Source organism: Saimiri boliviensis, chromosome 2 (assembly GCF_048565385.1).
Source record: "Saimiri boliviensis isolate mSaiBol1 chromosome 2, mSaiBol1.pri, whole genome shotgun sequence".
Lineage (NCBI taxonomy): Eukaryota > Metazoa > Chordata > Mammalia > Primates > Cebidae > Saimiri > Saimiri boliviensis.
In genome coordinates, this window is record NC_133450.1 from 800,094 (window position 1) to 815,479 (window position 15,386).

Genomic DNA, 15,386 nt, shown 5'->3' on the forward strand with positions numbered 1-15,386 from the left:
TTTTTTTTTTTTTTTTGAGACGGAGTTTCACTCTTGTTACCCAGGCTGGAGTGCAATGGCGCGATCTCGGCTCACCGCAACCTCCGCCTCCTGGGTTCAGGCAATTCTCCTGCCTCAGCCTCCTGAGTAGCTGGGATTACAGGCACGCGCCACCACGCCCAGCTAATTTTTTGTATTTTTAGTAGAGACGGGGTTTCACCATGTTGCCCACGATGGTCTCGATCTCTCGACCTTGTGATCCGCCCGCCTCAGCCTCCCAAAGTGCTGGGATGACAGGCGTGAGCCACCGCGCCCGGCTCCAGGAGGAGGGCTTTTATCAACCCCTTTCCCTCGGGCACCTTCCCTTCATCAGGACCTGGCAGTCCCATCCCGAAGTGTTCTACCACAGTTCCTCCTTCTCCGGTGTCACCCTTGCCCTCTTCACGCCTCGGGCCCAGGCTCCTACAACGGTCTCTTCACCTGCCAACCTGCCCCCCACCCCCGAGTCGTCTGCTTCAGGCACAGCTCTGAGCCGGGCTCATCCCAGCTCTGAAAACTCCTGGCTCTCCCGTGCATTCTCGTCTCAGGCCACTGTCTTTTTTCAGCCTGATTTCCCACCACTCCTTCCAGCCCCCAAGACCTGGAGCGCCAGCCAACTAGGACTGCTGGCCAGCCCCCAAATGCTTCCCATATTTTACCTCTCTGCCTGTGCTCATGCCATTCCCTCAGGCTGAGGCAGCAGAATCACTTGAACCTGGGAGGTGGAGGTTGCAGTGATCCAAGATGGTGCCACTGCACTCCAGCCTGGGTGACAGAGGGAGAGGCTGTCTCAAAATAAAGAAATAAATAAATAAACAAAAAATAAAATCAGATAGCAATTTTTAAGTGAATAAATCAGCAAAACAATATAATTATTCACATACCAAATGTTTCTTTTCTGTTACAAAAGAAACGCAAATTAATTTCAACAGTTTTCCTACTTTATTTAAAATTCTGTTTTCATTAAAGATATGATTGGCAAAGGGTTCATCCCTGTCTCTAAGTTAGGAAAAAATCCAATAAATTAGTAAAGAAGGTATCAGGACTTCAGTGAATAAACGGGAAAAGGACCTGAATAATCACTTCACAGCCAAAGAAACTTTTAAGTAAATGTTCAACCTTAGTGATAGTCAAATGCATGCAAATTTCTAAAAATTACGTACTTTTTTACTCCTTTTAGTTAAAAATATTAATAAAATGAAATCCCTTATACCATCCACTTTATGGCACACTGTTTGTCTGGCCTCATAAATTTCCACAATCTCTTTGGAAAACAGTTTAGCAATGTGTCTCAAGAGACATTAAGTGTTCTTACTCTTTTACCTAGTGAGTCCATTCCTAAGAATTAAACTCTTGGGGGAAAAAAAATCAGAAAGAAAAAGCCATCAACACAAAGATATTCATTATACAATTATCCTTAATTTTGAAAACTAAAAGGAAAAAAAGAACAGTCTAAATGATTAACAGAGGAAATGGTTATGTAATTTGGGGTAAATAAATGGAAAGGACCATCATGCAGCCCTCAAAAGTGATCAATGGCCTGGCATGGTGGTTTGCATCTGCAATCCCAGCACTTTGGGAGGCCGAGGCGATCACTTGAGCCCAGCAGTTCAAGACCAGCCTGGGAAACATAGCAAGACATTGGCTCTACAAAATATAAAAATTTAGCCAGTCATGGTGGCATGCATCTCAAGTCCCAGCCACTTGGGAGGCTGAGGTGGGAGGCTCGCCTGACCCCAGGAGTTAGAGGCTACACTGAGCCATGATTGCACCACTGCCCTTCAGCCTAGATGACAGAGGGAGACCCTATCTCTAAAAATAAAATTTAAAAAAATGTTAAAGTGATTGTTATGAAGACTTTAGCATCTTGGTAAATGTTTATGGTTGAATGTTCAGAAAAAAATCAAAATTTAAACTATTATCTATGTTCTACTATAAAACTTCTTTTTACATGTGAACAAAGAGTGGAAGAAAACCTGCTGCCTCCCACGGAATCCCTCCGTTTGATAAAATTCAACTCCAGCCTCCTAGGTGCTGAGGCCAAAAGCTTGCAGTTTAGCTCTGTTTTCAAAATAGGTTCAGTTTGGACACTTCCCCTTGGCAACTGCTGCCACCGGGATCTAAGTCAGAGTCATCTCTTGCCTGAACCAAGGCTGTGGCCCCCAGACTGGCTTCCCTGCTTCTACCCCTTAAAAGCCATCTCCTGCTGGAGGGATTGTGTTCAAACATAGACAGATACATCCTTCTCTGCACAAAACTGCCAGTGACATCCTGTCTCTCTCCAAGTAAAAGGCAATGCTCTAGCAGTGGCCCATAAGGCCCTAAAGCAGGCGTCCCCAAACTTTTTACACAGGGCGCCAGTTCACTGTCCCTCAGACCATTGGAGGGCCGCCACATACTGTGCTCCTCTCACTGACCACCAGTGAAAGAGGTGCCCCTTCCTGAAGTGTGGCGGGGGGCTGGATAAATGGCCTCAGGGGGCCGCATGTGGCCCGCGGGCTGTAGTTTGGGGACACCTGCCCTAAAGGGTGTAGTCCTTCCTGCCCATCTCTGAGCTACTTCCCCACCACTATCTCCCTTGAAGCAAACCTACCTTCTTGCTGTTCTTTAATCAGGTGGTGCTTCCTCCCACCTAAGGGCCTTTGCACTTACTGCTGGCAATGCCTGGAATGCTTTTCCACATGGCTTGTTCCATCAGCCACTCCCCATTTCCCCTCTCCCAGTCTCTGGCTACCACCGATCTATTTTTATGTCCCAATAGAATCACCTACTCTGGGCATTTCATACAGACAGAATCACACAACGTCTGGTCTCTTGTGCCTGGCGTCTTTCATTTAGCATGAGTTTTCAAGACTTCTCCATATCATAGCATGCATCAGTCTGTCATTCCTCATGACAGTCAAGTAATATTCCACCGCATCAATAGACTACGTTTGATTCATACATTCGTCAGATGATGGCCGTTTGAGTCATTTTCACTATGATGAATAATGCTGCTATGAACATGTTTTCTTTCTGATTTCCTTTATTGTTCTTGAAATGTTACTTGTGCATAAAAATTGTGTTGCTAGCCGGGCGCGGTGGCTCAAGCCTGTAATCCCAGCACTTTGGGAGGCCGAGGCGGGTGGATCACGAGGTCAAGAGATCGAGACCATTCTGGTCAACATGGTGAAACCCCGTCTCTACTAAAAATACAAAAAATTAGCTGGGCATGGTGGCACGTGCCTGTAATCCCAGCTACTCAGGAGGCTGAGGCAGGAGAATTGCCTGAACCCAGGAGGCGGAGGTTGCGGTGAGCCGAGATCGTGCCATTGCACTCCAGCCTGGGTAACAAGAGCGAAACTCCGTCTCAAAAAAATTTAAAAAAAAAAATGTGTTGCTAAAAAATCCTTATACCTCAACCTTCTAGCAGCATATGTATTGCCTAAAATGCACACCCCCACCACTGCACGCCCCCGTCATGTGTAATCAAAGCCCAGAACTGAACCCTTCCCTGGAGGAGTGAAAAGATGTCTGAGATCACTCTTCAGCTGGGAGATTTTTCCCTTTGTCATGTCTCCCTGGCGTGTTAATAAAGAGGAGACATGGCAGAGCTCAGCAGGAAGGAGCTGAGCCCTGGGGAAACTTGCTCCCAAGTGTTCCACTGCATGACTTCAGGTCAGAAAAAAGCTGCCCTGGAACACAAGTGTTTCCACAGATGGGTTTTCCTGTGTGTTCCCTCTAGCTATCATCGCTGAGCCACCTTCTATGTCAGGGTGGGGCTGGAAGTCGGAGGGGCTACAGATGAAGGATTTCTACCCCTACCTTGGAGAAGCTCCTAGCCTCTGAGGGTCAGGGTGGCCACACAGATCGCCGCAAGAGGAGGGAGACACCTCATGGGCAGCTCTCACTTCTCTGTTCATCCTGGAGAGACTCGGCAGTGATTATTGATTAAGAATGACTGCACTTCCCACTCTTCCAAGGCCTTGAAAGAGAAATCAAGGCCCACAGAGCCACTGACCCTGGGGCCCCTCCACCTAGAAATTCCAGGGCTCTTCAGACTTTCACAATGAAAACTGGAATCATGACGCTCCCAAAACCCGCTCTCTCTCCTGCGTTCCCATCTCAGCAGAGGGCCCCATCACCTGCCTAGGTGGCGGTCAAACCAGGGTGTCAGCCTCAATTCCTTCATCAAAAAAGATTCTCTCTGCATCTGACATTCCAGGCCCTATGCTCGCCACAGAGCAGAATGGAGTGACCCAGGGGAGGTGAAGCCCCTGCCTCTTGAACCTTAGATTGGTTCTCAATGCTGTCAGATGCTCCCTTTTTATAACAAATATGTTGAATATTCTTTTTAACATCCTGAGATGAAATTCATGGATAATCTAAACCACTTATACATATAATGAAAAAACAAAATCAATATGCTGCTACTGTAATATGAAAGAGAAAAGGAATACTGTAATAAAATAATGTGTGTTTCAATACATAAAGGCTCAGGCCCAATACTCTAAAAGACATTATGAAGCAATCACATGCTTGCACCTAATTACAACAAGTAAGTTTGAATTTGAGAGAGATATGATAACATTCAGGCCACAGTTTTTATCTTTGACATTTAAAAATAAGAGCTAAAAAAGTAGATCTTAATAGACCATGAATCACAGTGATGGTGACATTCATAAATGCAGATGAATACAAGCGTGTTGTATAGGGTCAAGCAAAATTCTTTTATTTTTATTTTATTTTTTTTTTTTGAGACAGGGTCAAGCAATTCTCCTACTTCATTCAGCCTCCCGAGTAGCTGGGACTGCAGTCCTGAGCCACCACACCCAGCTAACTTTTTTATTTCTTGTAGAGATAGGGTCTTGCTATGTTTCTCAGGCTAGTCTGGAACTTTTTGGCCCAAACAATCCTCCCACCTCAGCCTCCCAAAGTGTTGAGATTACAGGCATGAGCCACTGCACCAGGCCAGGTCAAGCAAAATTCTTAGTTGCCACAGGCGTCTGGGTTAATTTCTTCTTTCTCAATACAAGTCATGTTGCCATCTCTGATGTGACCTTCCAGAATGGTGATCAGGTCTTGTTAAACTTTTGAAAAAAGTAAATTTTTGTCTTCCCTTCATCTGCATTCCTGGACAATTTATTGACAGTTTTTTGATAAAACAGAGTTGGGTTGTTCAGGTCATTATAAACAGGTTTGCCTCCTACAGGAGTATCTGGTTGATCACCTCAAAGTCCCGCAGGACATGAGACGTTCTCTACTGAGCAGGATTGTCCCGGCATTGCAGAAATCAGCATCCCCAAAACCCAGCCACTAAGTGGAAATGGCACCCTCTCGTCCCTGCATCCAGAAAACATCCACACAGCTCAAAACATTCCTTAGGGGACAGTATTCCTCCCATAAGAACACTGATCTAGAGGGTACGTGTTCAGACCGTCGATCCCAATGCACTGAAGCAAATGCTGTAATATGGATTCAAGGGTCAGTGGCTGCTCTAATCCTGGGGTACCTCGGGAACTAGGGGAGATGAGGAAGAGTGTCACGGGGTTTAAAGCAAACGGAGATTGTTACAAGCGGACAAGACTTAAGGGAGGCCAATTTTCCAGACAGAACGAAGGGAGGGAAAAGGAGCGCCAGGCAGAACCGACACCAGGAGCAAAAGACCCGTGGGCAGCGGTGGAGAGAGGCAGGGACCAGACCTCACGTACCTATCACCGCAAGTAGCTTTGACTCTGTCCTGGGGAGGAAATGGGGGCACCGTCCAACACACAGTGTGCTTTATTCATAAGTGCATTATTTTGCTAACGAATGCTCACCGAAAGATTTGTCCTCCAGAGTCACATTTGGGGATAGTATCTCTGGAGCCAGTCTAGAAATAAGGAAATAAATGCAATCAGGGATGTTGATCGAATCAAATTGACCTGGACTTACCTTCCATCTGCTTACGCTGTGGGGACTGGCTTTGCTTTATCTGCCTAAGTCCATGGGTCAAGTCCAGAGGACACTATAGACAGTGCTGAAGCTTCCTTCACAGCAGATAATGACTCCCAGTCCATCTCTCTTCCTGGAGTAGCCGAGTCTTGGGCTGCAAAGTTTATGGAGTAAATACTTGAAAGCCTATGCTCACAGTCTCTGGGGTGGACCAAGGAACTCACTGCCCCTTTCAAAGGGACAACATTTATTCTCAGTGTAGATGCCAGGGTAATCGTGGAAGATCCTCCAGGCAAACCTGGGTCCCGGTTCTCACAGACACTCTCTAGATGTATGAATTTGACCCCCCATTCTCTCTTTTTTTGTCTTGAGACAGAGTCTTGTTCTGTTGCCCAAGCTGGAGTGCAATGGTGTGATCTTGGCTCACTGCAACCTCCACCTCCCGGGTTCAAGTAATTCTCCTGCCTCAGCCTCAGCTACTCAGGAGACTGAGGCAGGAGCATTACTTGAACCCAGGAGGCGCACGCCACCATGCCCGGCTAATTTTTGCACTTTTCAGTAGAGACGGGGTTTCACCATGGTGGCCAGGCTGGTCTCGAACTCCTGACCTTGTGATCCACCCGCCCTGGCCTCCCAAAATGCTGGGACTACAGGTCTGAGCCACCGCACCTGGCCTTAACCTTCTATTCTCTCACCTGTAAAATGGAGTTATTAACAGTCCCACAAAGAATTCAGAAGATTCTCTGATTACTGTGACACCTTAAAACATCTTTAAAGATATTTGAGTAAGCTGAAGCTAATAGAATGACAAAAGACTTTGATATGCTTTGGATATTTGTCCCCACCCAAATCTCCCATTGAGGTGTGATCCCCGGTGCCGGAGGTGCGGCCTGGTGGAAGGCGTTTGGGGGCAGCTCCCCCAAGGCTTGGTGCTGTCTTCGTGATGGCGCCATTATCGCGAGATCTGGTCATTTAAAAGTGCATGGCACCCCCCCACTTGCTCCTGCTTTCCACCCCGTGTCGTGCAAGCTCCTGCTCCCCCTTCTGCCGTGAATAAAAGCTTCCTGAGGCCTTGCCAGAATCCATGTTCCCTGCACAACCTGCAGAACCATGAACCAATTAAACCTCTTATCTTTATAAATTACCCAGTCTCAAGTATTTCTCTATAGCAATGCAAGAATGGCCTAACACAGACCTGCTGAAGCTCCCATTCTCCTGGGCTGATCAGAAGATGCAGGGAAATTGATTAAATCAGAACCCTCCCTACACAAACTTCCAAACAGTCCTCCAAACACAGAAATGAGCATCTAACCGTTCAGGGCCTGCCTTTGAGGAACCCATAGTAGCCTGGGAGAGCCACAGAGATACTTCTGGAAGACAGTTCATGTTACAACAAGATGCTTCAGAGACATCAATGTGGCCTGAGTTGATGGAGCTTGGGAAGGGTTAGGGATTCCCAGGTAGTTTCTTTTGTTCCTTTAGTGTTAACCATGATGCCGGGCTTCTACGGACACAGGAACCCCAGCTCACCAGGATTCTCCCAGGTCTTGAGGAACCACCTTTTGGTGTGATGAAGAGCTCCTCTCAGTGATGATGAAAGCAGCCTGCTCTTAGAAAGTATGAGGATCTGGCCGGGTGTGGTGGCTCACACCTGTAATCCCAGCACTTCAGGAGGCCGAGGTGGACAGATCACCTGACATCAGGAGTTCGAGACCAGCTTGGCCAACATGGTGAAACCCCATCTCCTAAAAAGAAAAAAAAAAGAAAGAAAAATAGCTGGCCATGTTGGGTGCCTGTAGTCCCAGCTACTTGGGAGGCTGAGGCACATGAATCGCTTGAACTCAGGAGGCCAAGGTTGCAGTGAGCCGAGATCACGTTACTGCACTCCAGCCTGGGCAGCAGAGCAAGACTCTGCCTCAAAAAAATTAAAAAATATGAGGATCTAAGAAAATTGGGGTGTTACACCCCCACTGTCCTCTCTGGTACTGAAAGTTTGGAAAGTGTAATCACCTGATGGGTTCTTCCTACGCACAGCAAAGACAAAACCATTATATGATGGCTTAGTTAACACACTTTTATGAAAAGTAATCATATATATATATATATATATATATATTTTTTTTTTTTTTTTTTTGAGACGGAGTTTCGCTGTTGTTACCCAGGCTGGAGTGCAATGGCGCAATCTCGGCTCATCGCAACCTCTGCCTCCCAGGTCGAGGCAATTCTCCTGCCTCAGCCTCCTGAGTAGCTGGGATTACAGGCACGTGCCACCATGCCCAGCTAATTTTTTGTATTTTTAGTAGAGACGGGGTTTCACCATGTTGACCAGATGGTCTCGATCTCTTGACCTCGTGATCCACCCGCCTCGGCCTCCGAAAGTGCTGGGATTACAGGCTTGAGCCACTGTGCCCGGCCAGTAATCATATATTTAAAGTAAAAAAATACTTAGTGAGAAGAGTGGCATTGTTTTACATGCTTGCAAATGTCTTTAGAGCTTAGTTTAATAGAAAACTGCTGGAGTCTCACATTTCCTTCTTTGTTCAACTTGCTGCAATATCACACACCCATATAACTTCTGAAAATCTTCACTCTGCACTCGTGAGAAAATGAGAATGAAAAAAGCCAATGATGTCTCAGTATTATTATAAGATATTACTGCAGTTGCAGACTCTCTGAAAAGATCCCAGAGACCCCAGGAGACCCAGGATCACACTTCGAGGGAGGCCATTCTAAAAGCAGTGGAGACTTTACCTAGAAGCCCACACCCCAGAGGCCCTTCCACAAGGGCTTCAACTGTCTTGATGCCACTCCAGCAGCAGAGGGTCTGTCTGTTCATTAGCAAAACGGATGGCTGAAATAATTGTCCATTGATCAAAGGAGTGGTATTTTAGATAAGTAAAGGGTTGTCCAAGTACGTCTGCCCTTGCACAGACAGGACATACAAACCTAGAAATTTTGATGGGGTCTAGGTCTTAGGAGTTCGTCGGGTCCCAAGTTCAATCTTCTGAGTAAGGATGCAGTTGCCTGATCCTAAATCGAAGTTTGTTCAAATTTTGCTCCTTAAATATTGTTTACATCTTCCTCGAATGAAATTCCCCCCCCCCCCCCACAACTTTTTTTTTTCTTTGAGACAGGGTCTCACTCTGTTGCCCAGGCTGGAGTACATGGAGTTCAGTGGTGCAATCTCAACTCACTGCAGCCTCAACCCCTCAGACTGAAGCGATCCTCCCACCTCAGACTCCCGAGTAGCTGGGACTACAGGTGTGTGCCACCAGGCCCAGCTAATTTTTGTATGTTTTGTAGAGGTAGGGGTCTCACTATTTTGCCCATGGGCTGGTCTTGAACTGCTGAGCTCCAGTGATCCTCCTGCCTCAGCCTCCCAAGGTGCTGGAATTATAGGCATGAGCCACTGTACCCAGCCTGAACTAAATTTTTCAAGAGGGAAGCTTACTGAAATATACAAAAGGTCAGTGATCCAGGCCTTCACTGAGCTCACAGAGCAGGTTATATGACTGTTGAGGAGCTGCCTGCTAATAAGAGATGGTACAAGGCGTGGACTTCAGCCTGAGACTTGCTTGCCTAACACCCTTATCTATCACTCACTACTGGAGATTACTGTAAAATGAACCTAGTTGTGGATGAATTGGGTTAGGTCATTTCATGATAGATATGGCCATAATCCAGGAGAGGTGAGGGGAGCCTGGACCACAGTGACAGCAGATGGAGTGCTAAGAAGTGGTTGGTTTCTAGAAATGGCCGGCTGTGCTGATGGACTGAGTATGTGGGGTCTGAGGAAAAGAGAGAAATCAAGGGTGCCTCCAAAGATGTCAAAGGCACCCAAAAGGGTGGGTGGGACACGATACAGAAGAAGATTTGCAAGGGAAATTGGCCCCCTCCTCCCTCAACAACAGGACAGTCGCCATCCAGTTGGGGTCCCATTTGAGGCCATCCAAGAACTTCTCATATCCAGAGTAGCTTCTGGGGAAGGCTCCAGGACAGGTCAATAGGTGTGGTTCCGGAAGGGAGGGGGGTTTCATTCTGTTGGCTCTGTACTAAAGGGCTGGTCACTCAATTCTCCAGGAAGAAAATGTTTTCCAAGCCCAGATATTTGGGGATCTAGTTGATGAAATGTATGAACAAGTCCAGGAAAATGTAGTCTTTTAAAGGATGTTTATTTTACATTTACTAAGACCCTGTGCTAGACCCTGGGAGATTCCTCTGTGTCTGGGAATACAGAAGATGTGGTCCCAGCCCTCCTGTGTCTTAGTGTTTGAGAGGGAAAAATAACCCTTCCTATGACCAAAAAAATAAAATAATAGTAAAGGATACTCCCAGGCTGTTTATTTATTTATTCACCAAATAGTCATTAAGAATCTACTATGTGCAAAATACTGGAGACACAGAGACAAGCCGTTTGGTGCTAGGATATAGGTCAGGCTAAACAAGGGGTTGCAGGGTGTATGTGAGACACAGAGAGAGAGAGGAAACTGAGGCAGGCCTAGTAACTGCTCACACTCTGTAAATCACAGCCATATCAGGGAAGAGGCCAAGATGACAATGCTTTATAGGTAAAAACAAGAGTAAGATTTGAATTGCCCCTAAGACAGACTCCCATGAGCCAAGATAGCAGGTGGCGCCCTGAGCTGATACAAAGTAGATGTGGGATAGTGAAGAATTTGAGCGGAGGAGGGGGAATGACTCATCGGGCCCACAGAGCTGCTGGAAGACAGGCTGCAGGCTTCATTTACTTTAAAAGACAGTCCTACCCAGACCTTGGGCCCAGGGATCTTTTATTAAGGTCTATCTAGATTCTAAGTCTTAGAAGAACAACTTGCCGAGGGAGTTGTTCTGCAATCAGTGCTACCAGGTGCTTCTTTGGGGAGAGAGGTCATCTTGATCACAAAGTGCATCTTCTTCACAAACAGCACTTGGAAAAGCAGCAGTTCAAGATGACCTCTCATCCCAAAGAAGCACCTGTAGCATTTATTCCTGTTTTCCTTCCGAATTTTAAAATAAACTTCATTGTGTGAGTCAGAAATGAAAAAAATAAGCTAACATTTAATAAGTATCTGGCACCGATCTGGCACCCCTGCTGCCTTTCTCTGTTACATCATTTGCAAGATTGCAATTGACCAGGAGTCAGCCCTCTGTAAACAGTGATAACCACGTTTCCCCACCCTAGACTGTGTGATCAAGAGCAGAGTCCAGCCGGGCGTGGTGGCTTATGCCTGTAATCCCAGCACTTTGGAAGGCTGAGGCAGGCAGATCATTTGAGGTCAGGAGTTTGAGACTAGCCTGGCCAACATGATGAAACCCTGTATCTACTAAAAATACAAAAATTAGCCAGGTTTGGTGGCTCATGCCTGTAGTCCCAGCTACTCGAGAGGCTGAGGCAGAAGAATCACTTGAACCTGGGAGGCGGAGGTTGCAGTGAGCTGAGATCATGGCACTGTACTCCAGGTTGGGCGACAGAGTATGGCTCTGTCTCAAAAAAAAAAAAGAGAGAGAAACAGTGAAGAGTCGGGGCCCAGATTTAAATCTATCCATTAGCAGCTGGGCAAGTTACCTTCTCTGAAACTATTTCTTCATCTGTGAAATGGGATGATAATGTGAAACTCCACGGATTGGGGAGGCATTTGTGGAATAATCATATTCAGGAAATCCAGCACATCCAATACAATTCTGGGCACTAGCTAGGTAACCAGTAATGTTTCATTCTTCTCCCTCGGTCCATCCTCCTTCCCAGCAAACACACACGCTCCGCTCCTCGGGGACCACACGCAGCATCTGGGAGCAGTGAAGCACGGGATTTAGAATCAGAGAACGAAGATAGAGCTTTGCTTTGCCACTTCCCAGCTGAGTGGCATCGGGCAAGTGGTTTTGCCTCTCTGAGCCCAGGGTTTCTCATCTGTAACATGGGAATTGTGTACCTCGCCCCTCCTCACAGCATTGCTCAACAGAGAGAGAGCTTCAAATGGGCAATGGTAACAATAATCTAAAGGATTTTTTTTTTTTTTTTTTTTGAGACCAAGTTTTACTCTTGTCACCCAGGCTGGAGTGCAATGGCGTGATCTCGGCTCACTGCAACCTCCACCTCTTGGGTTCAAGTGATTCTCCTGCCTCTGCCTCCTGAGTAGCTGGGATTACAGGTGCGCCACCACATCCGGCTAATTTTTTGTATTTTTAGCAGAGACAGGGGTTCACCATGTTGACCAGGCTGGTCTCAAACTCCCGACCTCAGGTGATCCACCCATCTCGGCCTCCCAAAGTGCTGGGATTACAGGCATGAGCCACCGCACCCAGCCTAAAAGGATTTTTGAGGGGAATTTTCTAGACTGGTTGGTTGCCTCTATTTCTCTCCCATGAGAGGAAGGACTCCCGGGACTGAAAACACAGTCCTCTTTGTAGACGTTCCAGATTTTCTACCTGGAACATCTGGTATGCAAATGAGTGGCATGTTAGCAATTGTACAAGAACGCACCAAAGCAGAATCTGAACACACAGAATTCTGGCCTGTTCAGACGCGAAGTGGAATCTAAGATGGGAAGAAGGATAACTTTTGTCGTCGTCGTTACGTGGTTTCAGAAGAGTTTCCTTTTCCCCAACTCTAACGTGGGAGAAAGGGGAAGTACAGAAGAGAGAATCTTTCACATGTGCCTATCTCTGCTCTAAAATTCCACATTTTCTGAATCTCTGGGGATACATCCTACCTCCTTTCCCATGAGTGAGGTCCCTATCGCGTGTGTCCACAATGAAGAAAAGATGGTGGGGTGACCTCTCAAGGCTGGTCACCAATCCCCAGGCTAAAGAATTGCTTCCCACCCCTCTGATAACAATTGATGGTGCCTCTGAAGACTCTTGTGATTTCAACAGGGTGACACGTCTGTTTAACTGATGGCTACTGTTCTTACAAGAGATTGGTAAAATAAGATTGGAAAACCCTAACCAGGAGCCTCAGATACAAAAGAAAACTAAAAGGCCGGGCACAGTGGCTCACACCTATAATCCCAGCACTTCGGGAGGCCAAAGCAGGCAGATCACTTGAGGTCAGGAGTTCAAGACCAGCCTGGGCAACATGGTGAAACCCCATCCCTACTAAAAATACAAAAATTACCCAGGTGTGGTGGTGGGCGCCTGTAATCCAAGCTACTTGGGAGCCTGAAGCAGGAGAATCGCTTAAATCCAGGAGGCAGAAGTTACAGTGAGCCAAGATCATCCCACTGCACTCCAGCCTGGGCGACAGAGCGAGACTCTGTCTCAAAAAAAAAGAAAAGAAAAGAAAAAGAAAATAAAAGCATGAGGGATCATCTGCCAAACTGAGTCCTTTTCCCATCAGAACCCACAAGCTTCAGCCTAAGCAATCTCAAAGTGTGGTTCCAAGACCAGCTGCATTAGCATCACCCAGGAACTCTCAATACTCACATTCTCAGCCACCCAGACCTGCTAAATAAGAAACTCCGGAGGAGCAGCCTCGCAAGTAATTTTGATACATGCTCCCAGGTAGGTTCAGAACCACTAAAGTAACAAACCATGCATTTTAAAGCATAAAGTCCTCATCTCGGCCAGACATGGTAGCTAATGCCTGTAATCCCAGCACTTTGGGAGGCCAAGGCAGGAGGATTGCTTGAGCCCAGGAGTTCGAGACCAGCCTAGGCAACATAGGGAGACCCCCTCCCCCATCTCTATTTTTTAAATACATATATATAATTTTTTTAAAAAATCCTCATCTCTTCAAAGTCCACTGGCAGTTGTGGAATGGTATGTTAAGCCACTGCCTGGGTCCAGCCCAGGTTTTATTAATTCCCAGCTGTGGGACCCTGGGCAAGTTACTGAATCTCTCTCAGCCCATTTCTTTGCCTATAACATGGAGATCATACCTACTGATCCAGTTGTCCTGAGTTTAGAAATAACAGTAGTATAGGCTGGACCCCAGAAAGATAGTGGTGACTACATTTGGTGGATGGTGACGGAGCTCAGAGCATGCCACCACAGCGTATGCTGCTCTGGCATATTGAGTATTTGAGTTAAACGTACTTGAAAAATAGCCGACGCAAAAAGCCCACTCTTGATCCTCTTTAAAATAAAACACAAAAAACAGGAGATGAGGCCAGACATGATAGCTCACACCCTGTAATCCCAGTACTGTGGGAGGCCAAGTGGTGGACTGCTTGAGCCTGGGAGTTCAAAACCAGCCTGAGCAACTTGGTAAAGCCCCGTCTCTACAAAAAAAATACAACAGTTGGCCGGGCGCGATAGCTCACACCTGTAATCCCAGCACTTTGGGAGGCCGAGGCAGGCGGCTCACTTGAGGTCAAGAGTTCGAGACCAGCCTGGCCAACGTAGTGAAACGTCATCTCTACTAAAAATATCTTTAAAAATTAGCTGAGCATGCTGGCCTGCGACTGTAGTCCCAGCTACTGGGGGAAGCAGGAGAATGGCTTGAATCCAGGAGGCGGAGGTTGCAGGGAGCCAAGATCCCCCACTGCTCTCCAGCCTGGGCAACTGAGGGAGATTCCATGTCAAAAAAACACAGTGTTTAGGTTCTGCCAGTTCTCATGGTCTTCATCTCCTTATGAGTGTTTCCACGTCACGTAAAACTCGTATTTGTGTTCCCTTCATCTGTCTTATGCCACATTAATTCTCGAGCCCATCCAAAGACCTAGGAGGACAGAGGGAAAGTGCCCCGGCCTTTGTCACACTTCTGTGGACACAGTCCAGTCCTTTAAATCCTCTCGAGTCTCGTGTTCGTGATCAAGGGCGCAAAGAAAGCCCAGTGAACCCCGTCCTGCTCCCCAGGGCACCCCGCAGGCCCGCGACGCCCCGCCCAGGCCGCGGCCCGAGGCCAGGTGGGCTTCCCGAGGCCCGGCCGCGGGGCCTCAGAGGCCAGCCGGGCCGACCCCTCCGGCCCTCCCGGGGAGCGGGGCCCGGGGAAGGCCGCGCCCAAGGTCGCCGCGCGAGACGCCGGCAGAGCCCGGCCCCAGCTGGATCCACGCGCTCAGTCCCCGCGGCCGCCCCCGGCCCAGGCCACCGGGCGCCGGGATCACGCCGCTCGCCCCACCGCCCGCCCCGACGGCGCTTCCCAGGCCCCGCACCCTCGCCGCGCGCGACCCGGGCGCCCGCCCCTTCCCGCCGGGGGCGGAGTCGCCGCCGCTCGGGGTCCCCGTCCCCGCCTCCGAGGCCCGCGCGCGCCCCCAGCACTTCCGGCCGCGGGAGCCCGCGCGCGTGCGCGGCAGCGTCGCGCGTGCGCGGCAGCGTCTCCCGCGCGCAGGCCGCCCCCTGCCGGGCCCCGGGCGCGCTGCAGCCCCTCTTCCCGCCGGGGGCGGAGTCGCCGCCGCTCCGGGCCCCGTCCCCGCCCCCCGACCCCGCGCGCCTCCTCCGGGCGAGCTGCGGGGCGCGGCGCCGTGGGCAGCTGCCAGCCGCCGGGCCGGCGAGGGCCGCGAGTGCGGGGCGCGGGC